This window comes from Stegostoma tigrinum, chromosome 6 (assembly GCF_030684315.1).
Source record: "Stegostoma tigrinum isolate sSteTig4 chromosome 6, sSteTig4.hap1, whole genome shotgun sequence".
Taxonomy (NCBI): domain Eukaryota; kingdom Metazoa; phylum Chordata; class Chondrichthyes; order Orectolobiformes; family Stegostomatidae; genus Stegostoma; species Stegostoma tigrinum.
Genome location: NC_081359.1, coordinates 97,616,432 through 97,635,648, shown reverse-complemented (window position 1 = coordinate 97,635,648; position 19,217 = coordinate 97,616,432). Strand labels below are relative to the sequence as shown.

The 19,217-nt window shown below is 45.7% G+C and overlaps 1 protein-coding gene across 4 annotated transcripts in view; it reads right to left on the bottom strand.

Annotated features, from left to right (window-relative positions):
* nipa2 (NIPA magnesium transporter 2) overlaps positions 1-19,217 on the bottom strand; it is a 52,312-nt gene that overhangs the window by 13,061 nt on the left and 20,034 nt on the right. For 2 of the 4 annotated variants that reach the window (XM_048533081.2, XM_048533079.2), the window contains exon 2: positions 4,489-4,576. The exons of 1 other annotated variant lie outside the window; for it this stretch is intronic. The gene's annotated coding sequence lies outside the window, so the exon portion shown is untranslated. Of the gene's footprint in view, positions 1-4,488; positions 4,577-13,703; positions 13,923-19,217 lie in introns of those variants that run through there. One more of the 4 variants, XM_048533080.2, reaches the window with a different exon arrangement.

The following is a 19,217-nucleotide window of genomic DNA, read 5'->3' as shown; positions in this document are numbered from 1 at the left end:
TTCTGAATAAGGCATTATCACTTTCTTTGGCTAACAACCGTTCAGGAGGGGAACATGAAAAATGTTCAGCTAGGCAATTAGCAGTATGACGAAAAGGAAAATACATTAACACGTGCTCAGCAGTTCACATCTCTTGAGCCTTTTCACTTTAATAAATACCCAGAGCAAATTTAATGAGTGAGTGAATGAATAACTGAGCAAGAGACCTGAAGTCTCAACAGATTAATAAACTGAGTTGTCTCACCACTGATATCAAGAACAAAGAGAAAAAATAAATAGATAAAAATGAGAGGTCTGACAAAAAAAAAGTATTTTTCACATCTTAGTGTAAACACCCAATCAGAACAGTGAAAAATCGTACAAAACAATGCAGGTGTTGACAATCTGAACTAGAAAATATTGGAAAATACTCAGCAGGTTTGTCTGTATCTATGGAGAAGGGGGAAAAAAATTGTTCAGGTCATGACCTTTCATTAGAACTGGGAAAAGTTAGAAATGGAAACTATTTTAAGTGCATAAAAAGAAGTGGAGAGGGCTGTAGAGAGAACAAAAGGACTGGCAAGTGATAGGGTGGAAGACAGGAAAGATTAAATGATAAAACAGTCGAACGGGAAGAGTGAAAGCAAGTTGTAACGGAACAAGGTAACAATATGTGAAGCTGGATGAACACAGCAGGCCAAGCAGCATCTCAGGAGCACAAAAGCTGACGTTTCGGGCCTAGACCCTTCATCAGAGAAGGGGATGGGGAGAGGGTTCTGAAATACATAGGGAGAGGGGGGAGGCGGACTGAAGATGGATAGAGAAGATAGGTGGAGAGGAGAGTATAGGTGAGGAGGTGGGGAGGGGATAGGTCAGTCCAGGGAAGACAGACAGGTCAAGGAGGCGGGATGAGGTTAGTAGTGGGAAATGAGGTGCAGCTTGAGGTGGGAGGAGGGGATAGGTGAGAGGAAGAACAGGTTAGGGAGGCGGGGACTGGTTTTGGGATGCAGTGGGGGGAGGGGAACAAATGGTGCACCAAAAGGTGTGAATGCTGCACAGCTGGTGTCTCAAAGCCAAACTAAAGAAGAAATAAAAACAAAACCAAAACTCACCTACATCTTCCATTCTACTAACTTCAAAGGATTTATAGTCTGCCATTCCCACCAACTCAAAGCAATGCCACTGCTAAACAGATTTTCTCTCAGCGTTCCAAAGAAACCATTCCTTCCACAACATGGTCCACTCCTCGAACATCTCAATACCCTGCCCTTTCTATGCAAGAACAGGAAACGCAAATTCTGCCTTTTTTCCTTTAGCCCCCTCTTCACTGCCACAGACCCCAAACATTCCATCAAGGTGAAAGCAACTTCCATGTACTTCTTTCAATTTAGCACACTATATTCACGGCTCACAACATGATCTATTCCACATCAGAGACCAAATGAAGATTCAGCGATGGTTTTTTAGAGCATCTATGTAAAGTTCACAAATTTAATCTCAGTTAGACACTTCAGAACCTTCCAGCCTCAAAGAGTTTAACAATTTCAGACCATAATTTCTTCCAAATTTATTTCCTTTTGTTTTGTAGGTTTCATTCTGTTACAACCAGATGAATCAACTTTCTCATAGGGCTCTCAACTCAGAAGAAACTCCTCCTCACCTAAGTCTTAATTTGACAACACATTATTTTAAGACTATCCCCTCTGGTCCTAGACTCTCCCATGAGATGAATCATCCTCCTAGCGCTGACCTTTCAAGCCCCTTGAGTCCCATTTACAGTAAACCTTTTATTAACTGGCACTCATAGGACCAGGAGTTTGCCACCTGGCCAAATATTCCAGTTGATCAAGAGATCCACATAATCAATGCAATAATTACACTAAGTAATAGAAACATGAGTCAGGAGGTATACATATCACAGTTATATTTTACGTACAGCATAAATCACAAATAATAATCCAACTTAGCCTGAAATAAAACCTAGCGGCAGAATGCCTTGTCATTCACACTCTCAACTGACTACTAAGACATCATGGTAGATCGCAATATTTGGGAAAAACTGACTTAAAACTGAATCAACTGTTGATATTTTGTGCGGCCATTCAATTGAAAAGTATATTTACATTGAGGTCAATAAATTTAGAATCTATAATGACGGACAGAATAATATAGCAGTAAACTTCGTGGTATTTGAGGTACACACTTTTTGTTGGTTTATAAAGTGTGCTGGTTAAAACAAAGCTTGCTGTGTTTCAATCAGATCCTGTCTCATTCTTTTAAACTCCAATGAGTACAGTACCAACCCATTTAATCTTTGATCATAAAGGCAGGCCACTATATCAGGGAACCTTCTCTGAACTGCCTCCAATGAAATAATCTCTCCCCTCAGATAAGGAGGCCAAAACTGCTCACAATATTCCACATGTGTAGGGCAGCACGGTGGCTCAGTGGTTAGCACTGCTGCCTCACAGTGCCAGGGACCTGGGTTCAATTCCACCCTTGGGCAGCTGTGTGGAGTTTGCACATTCTCCCTGTGTCTGCATGGGTTTCCTCCAGATCCTTCGGTTTCCTCCCACAGTCCAAAAATGTGCAGGCTAAGTGGACTGACCATGCTAAATTGCCCACGTATGTTAGGTGGGTTATGGGGAATGGGTCTGTGTGGGATGCTGCGAGGGTCAGTGTGGACTTGTTGGGGCGAAGGGCCTGTTTCCACGCTGTAGAGATTCTATGTGTCTCTCTAGCAACTTGTATAGTTGCAGTATGACTTCCCTACTCTAATACTACCACTTCTTGAATTAAGGATCAACAGTCCATGAACGTTCCTGATTACTTGCTGCATCTATGTGTTAGCTTTGTGTTTTGTGCACAAATAGCCCCAAGTCCTTTTGTACTGCAGCTTTCTGAAGGTTGTCTCCCTTTAAATAATACTTGAATCAAAATAATATTTAATTAATGAAATAATTGTAGGAATTGTTTTGCTCTTCCTTCCAAAAGGAACATGACATTTTTCGACATTCAACGCCATTTGCCAACTTTTTGTTGATTTACTTATCAATCTCATTCACAACTTGCCTTTTTTGTGTCATCTACAAATTTAGCTATAGTACATATGCTCCCTTCTTCCAAGTCATTAATATATATTTAAACTCTTGCAGTCCCAGTATTAAACCGGGGGGATCCCCACTAGTTACAGGTTTCCAATCTAAAAAAACCCCTTATCTCCACTTGCTATTTCCTGACCATTAACAAATTCTTTATCCATGTAATATTTTCTCCAAATGCCATGGGTTCATTGGGAGGTACCTTGTCAAACACCTCTGCAAGTCCAAATGCAAAATACCTACAGGTTTCCCTCTATCTATTCTGGTTCAGATTTCATCAAAAAAAAACTAATAACTAAGTTAGACATGATTTCCCTCTCATTAGCCATGCCGAGTCTGCTTAATACAGCTCTGATTTGCCAAATCTTCTGTTAGCTTGCTGATTCCAATACTTTTCCAACAATTGATGCTAAGCTAATCTGTCAACAGTTACTTGCTTTTTGCCTTCTTTCGTTTTTTGACTGCAGTGTCACATTGGCAGTTTGCCAATCCTCTGGGACTGCTGCAGAATTCAAAGAATTTTGGAGAATTACACCCAGCACACTATCATCTCTGTAGCTACTTGTTTTAGGATGCAACCCATCAAGGCCAGGGGACTTATCTGCCTTTAGCCCCATTAAGTTTATTATTTGTAGTTATATTATTATTAGTTTACCTTAGCCTGTGATTACCCTGTCCACTGGTTTTTGCATTTTTATGTTCTTATATTACTGCCCTTGTTTCTTTTTCCCTTGTAATCCTGCTTTGGTTTGGACACCCTTGCCATTCTAGTCCCTTTGTGCTGAAGCTTCCTGCAGTCTCTCTCCATTTAAATAACACTCACCTATATCATTCTTCCTGCCAAGGTGCATGACCTCATGTTTTCCCACATTATAACCCATCTGTCAAGTTTTGCCCACTTAATTAACCTGTCTACATACCCTGTGGATCCTTGTGCCATCCTATCAATTTATGCCATCTGGAAATTTTACAGTATTACATTTTCTTCCATCATCCAGCTCATTCCTATACTTTATGAATAACTGTTGACGCAGCACTAATCCTTCCCTAAGTTACAGGACACCATCCAGAAACAGATCCCTTTATCCCAACACCATCTTCTCTTTGTTAGTCAATCCTCTGTCTTGCACAAAAATGATGCATAATTCCAGTAAATTAAATTAAAATTTACACAAAAACTTGTTAAACACCAGAAATACAGAAACATTATTAATGATACAGGATAAACCTTAAAAGTACCCCCACACTGCTGTGAAAACACATTTTTTGAAATGAATTATTATGGACTGAATAGTATTCTTCTTCCACATTTACTATTTGTCTGTTAGATACAATTAACTAACCAAAACTTAAAACAGTCAACTGATAACACACATCACAAACAATGATTAAGTCATTGGTACAATACCTTATGTCGTTCTTTGTTGAAAAATGCCAACAGTTTCTCTTTCCAATAAATGCATTCAGTTTCCATTTACAAATGATACCCACTCTCTCTGTTGGGGAAATAAGACTCCTGTTTAATTGTAAATTGTTTACAGGGAGAAAGGGAAAGGCAGGAGTAATCATGAACAGAGTTGACTGCTCAGCTCACACTGTTAGTTTCAGACAATAACTGCTTTGCTGCACCTATGATAATTTAAACTAACATTACTTCAAACTACAAAAAAACCCCAATCATTTTAAAGTATTTATAAACCAAAGAGCCCTAAAACCTTGCCCAACTCTCTTATCCTGCACTTCGATCTAGGGATAACTAATTATGGAATATAATTTTAGTACAAATCAATCTGCCATTGCCAATACTCAATGTTCATCAGGAAGTCTAGTAGATATTTTACACTCGAGTGAGGGGTCAATAAACAGAGGGCACAGATTTAAAGCAATTGGCAAAGGAATCAGAGACCGCATGGGGAAGAGATTTTTTTCACACGATGAGTGGTTAGGATTTCGAATACATTTCCTGATGGGGTGATGGATGCAGATTGAACAGTGGTATTAAAAAGGCAAGATAAGTAGTGAAATACAACTAAAACCTCAGCAATTTAAGTAACATCAGGAGAAAGAGGCTAGCAGGTTTATGCAACAAAAGAGCAAGCACAAATTGCACAACTGGAAGATGTCATTTTGTATTATAATCATCGAGATTTCAAGAATTAACCGTAACAGATTTAACAACATGACAGCACCATCACTCCAGTAAAAAGAACCAAGGGTATTAACATTAAAGTGTTTCCTATTGATTTTGTTTTCAATTGTAATCAACATACAAACAATTAATAACTCAGGGATAACATGGAGCGAAGTTGGATGAATACAGCAGGCCAAGCGGCATCAGAAGAGCAGGAAAGCTTGACATTTCGGATTGGGATCCTTCTTCTGAAAAAGGGTCCTAACCCGAAATGTCAAGCTTTCCTGCTCCTCTGATGCTGCTTGGCCTGCTGTGTTCATCCAGCTTCACTCCGTGTTATCTCAGATTCTCCAACATCGGCAGTTCCTACTATCCCAATAACTCGGGGATATGGGCTTTGCTGGCTGGATCAGAATTCACTGATTATTCCTAACAGCCCTCAAGAAGGTGCTGGTGAGCTGCCTTCTTGAATCATGGCAGCCAATTCGGCATAGTTCACACACAATCCCATTAGGAAGGAAGATCCAGGACTTTCAGCAAGCCACACTGAAGGAACAGCAATATATTTCTAAGTCAGGATGGTGAGTGGCTTGAAGGGGAACTTGCAGGAGGTAAATGTTTCCAAGTATCTGCTCTCCCTGTCATTCTAGATGGTGGTTGCTGTGAGTTTAAAAGGTGCGGTCTACAGGGTCTTGGTGAATTTTTGCAGTGCACCTTGTAGATTGCACATACTGCTGCTACAAAGTTTCAGAATAAACAATTACCTATTTGAGGCACAGGTGAAGAATAACTTTTAGCTAATGAATCAATGAAATTCTTTACTGTAGGAGGCTGGGTCATTCAGTTTATTTACGGCTGAGATAGACAGACTTTTAATCAGTGACTGAATCAAGGGCTATGAGATATGTGAAATTGAGGATTACCAGATCAGCTACGATCTCATTGAAAACCAGAGCAAATTTGAGGGGCTGACTAGCCTATTTCTGTTCTTAAATCTTATGGTCTTATTCATTGCAGAATTCCAAGCCTCTGTCCAGCTCTTACCAATTCCATGCATTTTTATTTGCAAGAAGTTAATTTTTCAGTGTCATTAGTCAATAAACTCAGTTCATTCCTTTAAACTCTAATGCTAACATTGTAATGTTATTCACGTTGCAGACTTTCAGTTTCATCATTTAGAAGAACTAAGGTTGCAATCTAAGCATAATTCTTTTACATTTCAGTTCAATTCTGTTCAAGGTAACTAAATGATTAAATATAAAAGGTGGAATTAAAGGTTTTTGCTTGTGTGAAGAATAATTTAGAGACACATTTCTTCACCCAAAGGGTTGTGAATCTGTGGAATTCCCAGCCCAGTGAAGCGGCTGAGGCTAACTCACTGAATGTTTTTAAGGCAAGGCTACATAAATTTTTGAATAGCAAAGGAATTAAGGGTTATGGTGAGTGGGTGGGTAGGTGGACCTGAGTCTCAAAAAGATCAGCCATGATCTTATTAAATGTGGAGCAGGCTCGAGGGGCGAGATGGCTTACTCCTGCTCCTAGTTCTTATATGTTCTTATGTTCTCCTAACCCAATAATTAGTTTTAGTCTGCTTCCTTAGGAGTGCAAGTGATTCTTTACTCATTCATCCTTGAGGTATGGGCTTCGCTAGCTGGACCAGCATTTATTGTCCATCACTAGTTGCTTGAAGTAGTGGTGGTGGTGAGCTCTATTTTTGAACTGCTGCAGTCCGTTTGGTGTAGGTACACCTGCAATCCTGTAAGGGATGCCCGTTAAATCCTGACATTAAAATAGAACTTACTGCCCAACTACAATAAACTTGACATTTACAGCATATGTATTTTTCCAAACTGCATTGATTTTGCCCCTGGAATTAGACTTTACCCTCATTCACCAAGGTGTCTGGGCTTACGCTCACATCTCTTATTACAGATGAGTTGTGCTCAGCTTTAACTAAGATATAAGAACAATCAGTGCACAACGTTCAGCACCATTTGTGACAACTGATAGTAAAATTAGGCCTGTTTTCTCCAGAACTTAGAAGCTGAAGGGGTGAACTGATCAAAGTCTTCAAGACATTAACAGTAAAAGGTAAACATTAACGGTAACACAAAGATAAACGACTTCCACGGGGTAGACATTCCAGAACTCGGGGACATAGTCTAAAAATTAGGGCCAGACCATTCAGGTGTTGGGAAGCACTTCTACTCACAAACTGTTGTAGCAGTTGGAACACTCCAACAGCAGCCGATGTTAGATTAATTGTCAATTTTAAATACGAAATTTCTGAGCTACAAATGAAATAAGTAATACGGGCCAACAGCAGGTATGTGGAGCTACAGCACAGGTCAGCCACGATCTCATTGAATGGTGAAATAGACTTGAATAGCCTACTGTTGCTCGTACACCCTGCAGCAACTTGTCAGGATTCCTTCAGCTGCACCTTCTAAACCTGCAATTACTATCACCTTGAAGGCAGGGGCAACAGACGCACGAAAATACCAGAACTTGCAAGATTCCTTTTAATCCACACATCAGTCAGACCTGGAACTATTATCATTATTCCTTCACCATTTCTAGGTTAAAATCCTCAATCTCCCTCCTCAACAGCGCTCCAAGTATCCTTACCGCACACAGACTTGACAAATCAGGTTGATGACTCACAACTACCTTCTCAATGGTGATTATGGATAGTAAATGAATGCTGGCCAAAACATGACACCAACATCCTATGAAATACTGAATTTTTAAGAAGGCTGGACACTGAATGCCTATGACATACACAATGGAGCATCCAGTATTTAATCCCCTTCTGTGGTTTCCACTTTATCTGTCTTCTGACTACAGTGGCTTCAGATGAAGCCCAATACAATTTTGCTCTACTTTAAACTTATGTAGGCCATGGTCGTGCTGCACAACCCACTTTATACTTATTTACCAGAACTTTGCAAATGCTTTGATAACAGAATTACAGAATTGTACAATACAGGAGTCCGTTTACGGACTATGTTTAAGCCAGTCAAAAAGGAGCTATCTAACCCAATCCCACATTTCATATCCTGGCTCACAGCCTTGAAGTACACATGTAACTACTTTTAAAAATACCATGATGTGTCTGTCATCACTACTCTCTTTCAGACAGTGGGTTGTTATCTATAAGAAAAATTAAAATTTTAATTTAAAAATGTTTTACTTCCACACTATATTTCTTATAGGTAAAGTGACAAAAATATACAGAAGCAGCAAAATAAACGTCAAGGTATATGATTCTCATACCTCGGATCAAGAAGAAGATAGCTTCAGCTTTTCCTCTTTTCACACACTGATGATTCTAGAAAGGACATGTCTCCCAGTCATCTGTCTGCCTCACTCTACTTTCCCTTAATACCCCTACCCCGCCACACGTATAGCATTTTCAGCTTGTTGATCGGCCTTTACATAAACATATTTTTTGCACTGGCTCTGCCATAATGAGTCTTTAACTATGGTTTTTTTAACAATGTATTAGAAGTCATTCACAGTTCAGCAAGCAATAATCTTCTGCCTTTTGTAATAAACAATGCAATATTCCTCAGAAATCAATGCCAACTCATGCATATTTACTTAAAATTTATTTTCATCAACCATTTTAGATTCCTACAAGGCATCTTAACACAGTTTTTCATTTAAATGTACGCATTTACTCTTCATTCTCCAACTCTCAGTATTTTAATGAACTATCAATAAAAGCAGAATCCTATAGAAAAATATAGAGGGTTGTCAAAACATTAGGCTATTATCCAAATGACTGCTCCCCTTGCCATGTTTAGTGCTTTGGAACACTTTCAGATTGTTTTCCTTCAAAGTAATTTTGCTATTATTTCAAAAGCAGCCTTTTGTTAATACAACTATCACCTCATGTTTTGGAGTAATAGCATGAGGAAAGACCACAGTACTGATGAGGCCATCACCAGTATTTCTAAGTACATGCAAAATCTAGCTGGGCTTTATTGAAGCAGACAGCCTGAAGGACTATTACCCTGAAGTTCAGTAAAAGTGGATACAAGCAAAGATGCTGAAGCAAATACCTTTTACCTTCCTTATTTTGATCTGACAGTTTTTCCAAACATCTGCTCATGAGGAACTTTGCATCTGAACTGCAAGCAGTAGGCCCACTGAGAATTTGATGCCCAGCCTGTCCTGTTCACCTGCATGCCACACTGAGCCAGCATAGACTCCAGGTGACCACTGTTCCAACCAGTCTCATATTTATACCACTAAGTGAAGTTCTCAGCAGGAGACCCCTCTGTCAGCAATGACAACAGTCTCAAAGAGCAACATAAATGCTTAGACATCTTTTGAAGCATGTTGCTGCATGTTCAAACTGAACATATTGTACTGGTTGAAGAAATCAGACGCCATCTTCTAGGAACTTGCATTCTCTCAAATGACTGAAATACTTCTTGTCTGCAACATTGTCTGGGATGCAATTTGAAATTTGCAATCATAACCACTCTGGCACTGGTCAGGCACGTTTATCAACCCACATCTTATCCATGTATAGTCAGTGCTAAATATCTGCATTTGGTATCAGGACTTCTGACAGAAAAACCTACTGGAATGTCGTAGTCCAATGCTATTTCCTCCCTGCCAATCTATTTTGTGGGAAACATTTGCCGTATGAAGCAAGAACACGGAGACAGGCTTTGAATAATGTAGTTGCCAGTAGTGAGAGTGAATACAGAGTTAAATAATGACTACATTTTCTGTTAGTTTTCTATCACCTACACAGTTGTTGTTTCAATCTAGATCTTAAGGTATTTTAATAACAGGGAAATTCTAAGCATTGCTTAATCTGAGCAAATTCTGCATTACAAACTATTTGGCTATTAATTTTTTGAACAACTGATCACCATACAAGATAATCATGATTTACATGCCACTGTTCTGATAGCTTTGTTCATTTTGTTGCCTGTGTGGTAGAATCATAAACCTTTAATAATTTTGAGTGAAAATTGGATGAGCGTGAACCTCTTTGCACCAACTACATTTAATGCCGCTATACATCAAAAGGAACTTCAACATTTCCTAGCTTAGTTATACAGAGTTAAGGCATCAATGCACAATGAATAACATCACATACTACTTTTCAGAAGTTTTAAACAACAGAAATCCAGGACTAAAAGTCTCTCATGAGCTAATATTACCATTCAAGAGCTTCTGGGCAGCATCTTCAAGTTCTTAGTTAAATGTATCTTCGAGGGTCTTGGTTCGAGTCCAACAATTTGTGTCATTACAAGTTTATCTTCAGTTGTACATGTGTCTTTAGTGGATTCCCTTCGCTCAAACTCTCAGAAGGTTTGATTCAGGTTTAAACTTGCTGAAAGTACTAAGGTGCACCAATTTAGAATGCAGAATGTTGCCCTATGTAAGTCAGAAATAACTAATTGAACGCAGCATTTTATGATCAGAATGGCCCATTACTAAAACAGTATTCTTATTCACGACACCTTTCAGTTTGTTTTGAGGTTTTGATTAAATGTAGTTGGTGCAAAGAGGTTCACGCTCATCCAATTTTCACTCAAAATTATTAAAGGTTTATGATTCTACCACCCTCACAGGCAACAAAATGAACAAAGCTATCAGAACAGTGGCATGTAAATCATAATCAATTGGTAGAGTTCTCTAGTAAGGTTGTATTTTAGGTCTTGTGCTCACTTCTGATCACTAGTTTTCAAAATGTAGTGAGAGGTTAGAATCTGAACTGCATAGCCTGACGTTTGAGATTAAATTGTAACTTTTAAAATGAGAACTGGATCATAAACTGGGAATAAATGTCCTTCAGCACTACATGGAAAAACCAGGGAAGTGAGACTAGCGGGAACTGGGGAGCAGACTGAGTTGCTTAACCAGATAACAAGGAGCGACCATTTACTAGCTAAGTGTAGAAAAGGATTCACTTGTTTAGCCTGCCTGCTAATATACCAAAATGTCCACAATAGGACTGTGGGATTTGAGGGTATGACAAGGAGGAATCTATGCAAACGGACTGAATACCAAACATCCAGTCACATCTGAGTGCAACTGTTTAGATACTTCACCTATGGGAAGGGATTCATTTTGTTCTCCCACTTGTTGACACTCTTAAAAAGCCACATTGGGATCAGTTGTTTTAAATATTGTGACTGCCAAAAAAAGCTTAACAGTTCAAAGGAGCAGCTGCATAATCCACTTTTTCTGCAAGACAGTGTTTAAATATCTTGTGTGGGGGAGAAAATTAGCTCACCTGCTGAGGTGACTGTTACTGCAGAAGTTTGATTCCTCTGCTATTACACAAGAACATCAGAATTCGGAGTAGTAGTTTCACAAAGCTGGGTGGGACAGTGATCTGTCATGGAGACACAGAGATACCTCAGTGAGATTTGGACAAGTTGAGTGAGTGGGTAAATGCATAAAAGCTAAAATATAATGTGTATAGATGACAGGTTTTCAGATTATCAGAATGACGACAGATTGAGAAAGTCAAAAATGCATCAAGGCCTGGGTTCCTTGTATACCAGTCCCTGAAAACAAGCATGGAGTGCCAAAGGTGGTGAATAAAGCAAACAGTAGGTTGGCCTTTGTAGCTTGGGGATTTGTGTGAGAGTAGGGATGCCTTGCTGCAATACAGGGCCTTGGTGAAATGACAGGTGGAATATTGTGTGCAGTTTTAGTCTCCGCATCTCAGGAAATATGTTCTGGCTATGGAGAAAGGGCAGTAAAGTTTATCAGAGAATTAGAGAACTTACTAGAGAACTCTACCGCGACCAATTGATTATGATTTGCATGCCACTGTTCTGATAGCTTTGTTCATTTTGTTGCCTGTGAGGGTGGTAGAATCATAAACCTTTAATAATTTTGAACGAAAATTGGATGAGCACAAACCTCTTTGCACCAACTACATTTAATCTAAACCTTAAAACAAACTGAAAGGTGTCGTGAATAAGGATACTGTTTTAGTAATGGGCCATTCTGATCATAAAATGCTGCGTTCAATTAGTTATTTCTGACTTACATAGGGTAACATTCTGCGTTCTAAATTGGTGCACCTTAGTACTTTCAGCAAGTTTAAACATGAATCAAACCTTCTGAGAGTTTGAGCGAAGGGAATCCACTAAAGACGCATGTACAACTGAAGATACACCTGCAATGATAAATTGTTGGACTCGAACCAAGACCCTCGAAGCTACACTTAACGAAGAACTTGATTCCTGGAATGGCTGGATTGACAAATAAAGAGAGGCTGGATCAGTCAGGATTATAGTCAATGAAGCTCAGGAAAATGAGGGGGGATTTCATGGAAGCTATAAAATGCTAACAGGGTAAATGCAGAAAGGATACTCCTGATGACTAGGGAATCCAGAACTCAGGACTAGCTTTTAAGGATACAGGGTAAGCCATTTTTGGACTGAAATGAGAAGAAATTTCTTCATCCAGAGAGAGTGGTGAGTCTGTAGAGGCTAAAACATAAAATGTGTTCAAAGAGGATTCAGGTAAAGTTCTTTGAGCTGAAGGGATCCCACCAGGAGAGAAAGCAGGAATAGGGTAATGAGTTGGATGATCAGCCACGATCATACTGAATAGCAGGGGAGGCTTAAAGAGCCAAGTGGCCTACTCCTGCTCCGACTTTCTACGTTTCTGTTCCTATTATCAAGCCTACACTGCCATCAAGTTTGTTAAAAGCTTGTATTTATATAGCACTTTTTGAGACCTGAGGACATTCCGAAGTGCTTTTGAAGCACACCCATTGTAATGCAGAGAAAGCAGCAGTCAATTAGTGCACAGCAAGCTCCTACAAACAAACAGTAAGGTAAATATTACCAGTTAACATGTCTTTAATAATGCTGACGGGATAAATATTAGCCAAGAAACAGAGGACAACTCTTCTTTAAAATAATGGTAGTCGTTCTTCTACATCGACCTGAGGGGTTGGATAGGCCCCGGTTTAAAATCTTATCTTTCTCTCAACTCATTGCCTTGATAAACGTGCTAAGGCAGTAAACATAACAAAGTGTGGAGCTGGATGAACACAGCAGGCCAAACAGCATCTCAGGAGCACAAAAGCTGACGTTTCGGGCCTAGACCCTTCAATGTGCAGTTCCCATTATCACTAAGGCAGTAAACATGACTGCATTTACAGAATACTTGGATATGCGCTGTAACCTACAAGGAGCTGGGATCAGTGGATAACACTTTTGACATGCATGGGTAAAAGAGGCCAAGTGATCTCCATCTGTACTATCTTGGTCAGAAATCACATGACACCAGGTTATAGTTCAACAGAGATAACAAGTTGCAGAGCCGGATGAACACCGCAGGCCAAGCAGCAGAAGAGCAGGAAAACTTTATTTGAAAACAAAAGCTTTCGGAGCATCACTCCACCTTCATATATTAGTGAGAGGTAGTATCAGACACAGAATTTAGAGGTAACAGATCAAAGGATTATAGCATTGATCAGAATATATTACACAAACCTGAGATGCTGCTAAATCTTCAATCAGTTGGAAGGCTTTAATTGGTTAATATGCATATGCAAATCCCTGAATTCTTTGAAGTCGCTGTCCTGAGAGATAATAAGGTGTGGAGCTGGATGAACACAGCAGACCAAACAGCTTCTTAGACGTTTTGGGCCTAGAGCCTTCATCAGAAATGGTGAGGTCACATTTAGAATCTGTTTATGTCTTGGTTTGGAGTCATTCTGGTTTTATTTCTAAAGTAGGAATTTGCAAAACACCATATTTACTGACCGTCTATAAATTGTATGCTTTTTTGAACAAAATAGAATGTATTTGCAAATACAAATTTACCCCACAGATTTACGTGTAATTGTGAGAGCGAGAGCGCGAGCGATGGATAGAGAGCGAGAGCGCGAGCGATGGATAGAGAGCGAGAGCGCGAGCGATGGATAGAGAGCGCGAGCGATGGATAGAGAGCGCGAGCGATGGATAGAGAGCGCGAGCGATGGATAGAGAGCGCGAGCGATGGATAGAGAGCGCGAGCGATGGATAGAGAGGGAGCGGAGCGATGGATAGAGAGCGCGAGCGATGGATAGAGAGCGCGAGCGATGGATAGAGAGCGGAGGCGAGCGATGGATAGAGAGCGCGAGCGATGGATAGAGAGCGAGAGCGCGAGCGATGGATAGAGAGCGAGAGCGCGAGCGATGGATAGAGAGCGAGAGCGCGAGCGATGGATAGAGAGCGAGAGCGCGAGCGATGGATAGAGAGCGAGAGCGCGAGCGATGGATAGAGAGCGAGAGCGCGAGCGATGGATAGAGAGCGGAGCGCGAGCGATGGATAGAGAGCGAGAGCTGCGCGATGGATAGAGAGCGAGAGCGCGAGCGATGGATAAGAGAGCGAGAGCGCGAGCGATGGATAGAGAGCGAGAGCGCGAGCGATGGATAGAGAGCGAGAGCGCGAGCGATGGATAGAGAGCGAGAGCGCGAGCGATGGATAGAGAGCGAGAGCGCGAGCGATGGATAGAGAGCGAGCGCGAGCGATGGATAGAGAGCGAGAGCGCGAGCGATGGATAGAGAGCGAGAGCGCGAGCGATGGATAGAGAGCGAGAGCGCGAGCGATGGATAGAGAGCGAGAGCGCGAGCGATGGATAGAGAGCGAGAGCGCGAGCGATGGATAGAGAGCGAGAGCGCGAGCGATGGATAGAGAGCGAGAGCGCGAGCGATGGATAGAGAGCGAGAGCGCGAGCGATGGATAGAGAGCGAGAGCGCGAGCGATGGATAGAGAGCGAGAGCGCGAGCGATGGATAGAGAGCGAGAGCGCGAGCGATGGATAGAGAGCGAGAGCGCGAGCGATGGATAGAGAGCGAGAGCGCGAGCGATGGATAGAGAGCGAGAGCGCGAGCGATGGATAGAGAGCGAGAGCGCGAGCGATGGATAGAGAGCGAGAGCGCGAGCGATGGATAGAGAGCGAGAGCGGCGAGCGATGGATAGAGAGCGAGAGCGCGAGCGATGGATAGAGAGCGAGAGCGCGAGCGATGGATAGAGAGCGAGAGCGCGAGCGATGGATAGAGAGCGAGAGCGCGAGCGATGGATAGAGAGCGAGAGCGCGAGCGATGGATAGAGAGCGAGAGCGCGAGCGATGGATAGAGAGCGAGAGCGCGAGCGATGGATAGAGAGCGAGAGCGCGAGCGATGGATAGAGAGCGAGAGCGCGAGCGATGGATAGAGAGCGAGAGCGCGAGCGATGGATAGAGAGCGAGAGCGCGAGCGATGGATAGAGAGCGAGAGCGCGAGCGATGGATAGAGAGCGAGAGCGGCGAGCGATGGATAGAGAGCGAGAGCGCGAGCGATGGATAGAGAGCGAGAGCGCGAGCGATGGATAGAGAGCGAGAGCGCGAGCGATGGATAGAGAGCGAGAGCGCGAGCGATGGATAGAGAGCGAGAGCGCGAGCGATGGATAGAGAGCGAGAGCGCGAGCGATGGATAGAGAGCGAGAGCGCGAGCGATGGATAGAGAGCGAGAGCGCGAGCGATGGATAGAGAGCGAGAGCGCGAGCGATGGATAGAGAGCGAGAGCGCGAGCGATGGATAGAGAGCGAGAGCGCGAGCGATGGATAGAGAGCGAGAGCGCGAGCGATGGATAGAGAGCGAGAGCGCGAGCGATGGATAGAGAGCGAGAGCGCGAGCGATGGATAGAGAGCGAGAGCGCGAGCGATGGATAGAGAGCGAGAGCGCGAGCGATGGATAGAGAGCGAAGAGCGCGAGCGATGGATAGAGAAGCGAGAGCGCGAGCGATGGATAGAGAGCGAGAGCGCGAGCGATGGATAGAGAGCGAGAGCGCGAGCGATGGATAGAGAGCGAGAGAGCGCGAGCGATGGATAGAGAGCGAGAGCCGCGAGCGATGGATAGAGAGCGAGAGCGCGAGCGATGGATAGAGAGCGAGAGCGCGAGCGATGGATAGAGAGCGAGAGCGCGAGCGATGGATAGAGAGCGAGAGCGCGAGCGATGGATAGAGAGCGAGTAGAGCGCGAGCGATGGATAGAGAGCGAGAGCGCGAGCGATGGATAGAGAGCGAGAGCGCGAGCGATGGATAGAGAGCGAGAGCGCGAGCGATGGATAGAGAGCGAGAGCGCGAGCGATGGATAGAGAGCGAGAGCGCGAGCGATGGATAGAGAGCGAGAGCGCGAGCGATGGATAGAGAGCGAGAGCGCGAGCGATGGATAGAGAGCGAGAGCGCGAGCGATGGATAGAGAGCGAGAGCGCGAGCGATGGATAGAGAGCGAGAGCGCGAGCGATGGATAGAGAGCGAGAGCGCGAGCGATGGATAGAGAGCGAGAGCGCGAGCGATGGATAGAGAGCGAGAGCGCGAGCGATGGATAGAGAGCGAGAGCGCGAGCGATGGATAGAGAGCGAGAGCGCGAGCGATGGATAGAGAGCGAGAGCGCGAGCGATGGATAGAGAGCGAGAGCGCGAGCGATGGATAGAGAGCGAGAGCGCGAGCGATGGATAGAGAGCGAGAGCGCGAGCGATGATAGAGAGCGAGAGCGCGAGCGATGGATAGAGAGCGAGAGCGCGAGCGATGGATAGAGAGCGAGAGCGCGAGCGATGGATAGAGAGCGAGAGCGCGAGCGATGGATAGAGAGCGAGAGCGCGAGAGCGATGGATAGAGAGCGCGAGCGCGAGCGATGGATAGAGAGCGAGAGCGCGAGCGATGGATAGAGAGCGCGAGCGCGAGCGATGGATAGAGAGCGCGAGCGCGAGCGATGGATAGAGAGCGCGAGCGCGAGCGATGGATAGAGAGCGCGAGCGCGAGCGATGGATAGAGAGCGCGAGCGCGAGCGATGGATAGAGAGCGCGAGCGCGAGCGATGGATAGAGAGCGAGAGCGCGAGCGATGGATAGAGAGCGAGAGCGCGAGCGATGGATAGAGAGCGAGGAGCGCGAGCGATGGATAGAGAGCGAGAGCGCGAGCGATGGATAGAGAGCGAGAGCGCGAGCGATGGATAGAGAGCGCGAGCGCGAGCGATGGATAGAGAGCGAGAGCGCGAGCGATGGATAGAGAGCGCGAGCGCGAGCGATGGATAGAGAGCGCGAGCGCGAGCGATGGATAGAGAGCGAGAGCGCGAGCGATGGATAGAGAGCGAGAGCGCGAGCGATGGATAGAGAGCGAGAGCGCGAGCGATGGATAGAGAGCGCTGAGCGCGAGCGATGGATAGAGAGCGAGAGCGCGAGCGATGGATAGAGAGCGCGAGCGCGAGCGATGGATAGAGAGCGCGAGCGCGAGCGATGGATAGAGAGCGCGAGCGCGAGCGATGGATAGAGAGCGCGAGCGCGAGCGATGGATAGAGAGGGAGCGCGAGCGATGGATAGAGAGCGCGAGCGCGAGCGATGGATAGAGAGCGCGAGCGCGAGCGATGGATAGAGAGCGCGAGCGCGAGCGATGGATAGAGAGCGCGAGCGCGAGCGATGGATAGAGAGCGCGAGCGCGAGCGATGGATAGAGAGCGCGAGCGCGAGCGATGGATAGAGAGCGCGAGCGCGAGCGATGGATAGAGAGCGCGAGCGCGAGCGATGGATAGAGAGCGCGAGCGCGAGCGATGGATAGAGAGCGCGGCGCGCGAGCGATGGATAAGAGCGAGCGCGAGCGATGGAGAGCCGACCGAGCATGGATAGAGAGCGCGAGCGCGAGCGATGGATAGAGAGCGCGAGCGCGAGCGATGGATAGAGAGCGCGAGCGCGAGCGATGGATAGAGAGCGCGAGCGCGAGCGATGGATAGAGAGCGCGAGCGCGAGCGATGGATAGAGCCCGAGCGATGAGAGCGCGAGCGCGAGCGATGGATAGAGAGCGCGAGCGCGAGCGATGGATAGAGAGCGCGAGCGCGAGCGATGGATAGAGAGCGCGAGCGCGAGCGATGGATAGAGAGCGCGAGCGCGAGCGATGGATAGAGAGCGCGAGCGCGAGCGATGGATAGAGAGCGCGAGCGCGAGCGATGGATAGAGAGCGCGAGCGCGAGCGATGGATAGAGAGCGCGAGCGCGAGCGATGGATAGAGAGCGCGAGCGCGAGCGATGGATAGAGAGCGCGAGCGCGAGCGATGGATAGAGAGCGCGAGCGCGAGCGATGATAGAGAGCGCGAGCGCGAGCGATGGATAGAGAGCGCGAGCGCGAGCGATGGATAGAGAGCGCGAGCGCGAGCGATGGATAGAGAGCGCGAGCGCGAGCGATGGATAGAGAGCGCGAGCGCGAGCGATGGATAGAGAGCGCGAGCGCGAGCGATGGATAGAGAGCGCGAGCGCGAGCGATGGATAGAGAGCGCGAGCGCGAGCGATGGATAGAGAGCGCGAGCGCGAGCGATGGATAGAGAGCGCGAGCGCGAGCGATGGATAGAGAGCGCGAGCGCGAGCGATGGATAGAGAGCGCGAGCGCGAGCGATGGATAGAGAGCGCGAGCGCGAGCGATGGATAGAGAGCGCGAGCGCGAGCGATGGATAGAGAGCGCGAGCGCGAGCGATGGATAGAGAGCGCGAGCGCGAGCGATGGATAGAGAGCGCGAGCGCGAGCGATGGATAGAGAGCGCGAGCGCGAGCGATGGATAGAGAGCGCGAGCGCGAGCGATGGATAGAGAGCGCGAGCGCGAGCGATGGATAGAGAGCGCGAGCGCGAGCGATGGATAGAGAGCGCGAGCGCGAGCGATGGATAGAGAGCGCGAGCGCGAGCGATGGATAGAGAGCGCGAGCGCGAGCGATGGATAGAGAGCGCGAGCGCGAGCGATGGATAGAGAGCCGCGAGCGCGAGCGATGGATAGAGAGCGCGAGCGCGAGCGATGGATAGAGAGCGCGAGCGCGAGCGATGGATAGAGAGCGCGAGCGCGAGCGATGGATAGAGACGCGCGGAGAGCAGCGAGCGGATGGATAGAGAGCGCGAGCGCGAGCGATGGATAGAGAGCGCGAGCGCGAGCGATGGATAGAGAGCGCGAGCGCGAGCGATGGGATAGAGAGCGCGAGCGCGAGCGATGGATAGAGAGCGCGAGCGCGAGCG